This window comes from Prionailurus viverrinus, chromosome C2 (genome assembly GCF_022837055.1).
Source record: "Prionailurus viverrinus isolate Anna chromosome C2, UM_Priviv_1.0, whole genome shotgun sequence".
In the NCBI taxonomy this organism is placed as follows: Eukaryota; Metazoa; Chordata; class Mammalia; order Carnivora; family Felidae; genus Prionailurus; species Prionailurus viverrinus.
In genome coordinates, this window is record NC_062569.1 from 2,135,570 (window position 1) to 2,137,701 (window position 2,132).

Below are 2,132 nucleotides of genomic sequence, written 5' to 3' on the forward strand. Positions count from 1 at the left end.
AGCCCAAGGCTTGGGAGGCGGGGACACCAGCCTCCGGCCCGCCCCGTCCTGCGCCCTCCCTCACCCAGCCACCCGGCCGGGGGGTCGGGGAGAAGCTGCCCGCGCCGGGGAGGGTGCCCTGGGGATGGCGCGCTGCCCTCCGGTTCTGCACCGGGCTCTGGGGGCTCCTTTGTTCATTTGTTTGGAGCTGGCGGTCTGCAAGCCGGACGCGGCCCTAGCGGATCGCAGCGCCGCTTAAAGCCTTTTGATCGCTTAGAGCGCTTGTGAAAACGCAGATTCCTAGGCGGTGCCCCAGAGTTTCCCACTCAGAAGGTCTGGGGTGAGGGTCTGGGCATTTGCATTTCTAGCCAGCATCCTGGTGAGGCTGATGCCGCGGGTCCAAGGCCTATACACCTTGGTGGCACGGCCAATGACCTTACCTCTCAGTGAGAGGAAGACGATGGATAAACAGAATTAATGCGGATGTCAGTGACCCTTTGTAAACTATTCAGCAGATCAAGTTGAAGATGATGCACACGCCTTCAGTCTGCGATTCCACTCTTCAAGAATATGCTGGAGAAACTTGTATGTGTGCATCCAGAGATAGGGGTGGGATGTTAAAGGCAGACCTGTTATTTTTCTAATGCTTTAAACTTTTTATTTTTAAGTAATTTGCAGAACAGTTGCACGAATAGTACAAACAACTCCTATGTATCCATGATCCACATTCATAAATTGCTAATATTACACCACATTTCCTCTATCTTATTTATAGGGGTTTTTTTCCCTGAATCGTTTGAGAGTAGGTCGTATACATCAAGCCCACTTGGCCCTTAATCTGTCAGTTTGTAGGTTCTAAAAGCAAATCTACAGACAATGATCCAGTCCAGGAAATGTCACATTGATACATTATTCCAGTTTTGTCAACTGTTCTAATAATGTCTTTCGTGCACATTTTTTCCCTGGAGACAGGCTGCAGTCCAGAATCCATTTTGTCTCCTCTATTTAGTGGTCTCTAATCTTTTAGCTTTTCTTTTCTTCAGCTTTTCTCATTATGCCGTTGACATTATTCAAGAATCTAGGCCAAAACGGCAATGCGAGCCACTACACAACTATTAGAATGGCCAAAATCCAAAATACTGACAACACCAAATGCTGATAAGGATGCAGAGCAGCAGGAACTCTTCATTCGTTGCTGGTGGGAACGCAAAACGGTAATGCGACTTTGGAAGACAGTCTGGAGGCTTCTTTCCAAACTAAATGCACTCTTGTCACACCAGCCAGCAATTGATCACACTTGTTAGTATTTACCCAAATGAGGGGAAAATTAACGCCCACACAAAAACCTGCACACGAGGGCACCTGGGTGGCTCAGTGGGTTAAGCATCTGGCTCTTGGTTTAGGCTCAGGTCATTATCGCAGGGTTCATGAGTTCGAGCCCCATGTCGGGCTCCACCCTGAGAACTCGGAACCTGCTTGGGATTCTGTCTCCCCTCTCTGCCCCTTCCCTACTCAAGCTCATGCTCTCTCGCTCTCAAAATAAATAAATAAGGTTAAAAATTGTTATATAAAAAAACCTGCACACAAATGTTTACAGAAGCTTTATTCATAACTGTCAAGACTGGGAAGCAGACAAGATGTCCTTCAACAGGTGAATGGATAAAGAAGCTGTATAATTTATCCAGACAATGGAACATTATTCAGCATTAACAAGAAATGAGCTATCATGCCGCGAACAGACATGGAGGAAACATAAATTCACTTTACTAAGTGAAAGAAGCCAATCTGAAAAGGCTACATACTGTGTTTCCAACTCTATGACCTTCTGGAAAAGGCAAAACTATGAAGGCAGAAAAGGATGAGAGATTGCCAGGCACTTGGGGGGGGTGGGCAGGGATGAGTGGGCACAACACAGATGATTTCTAGGGCAGTGAAACTATAATGGCGGATAAGTGTCATCATACTTTTGTCAAAACCCATGGAATGTACGAGACCAAGAGTGAACCCTAATGTAAGCTGCAGACTTTGGGTCACGATGTGTTAATGTAGCTTCACTGATTGTAACAGATGTACCACTCTGATGCAGATTTTGGATAGTGGGGAAGGCTGTGCACATGTGGTGGCAGGGGTGTTGGGGGAGGGCATCCAAAAGA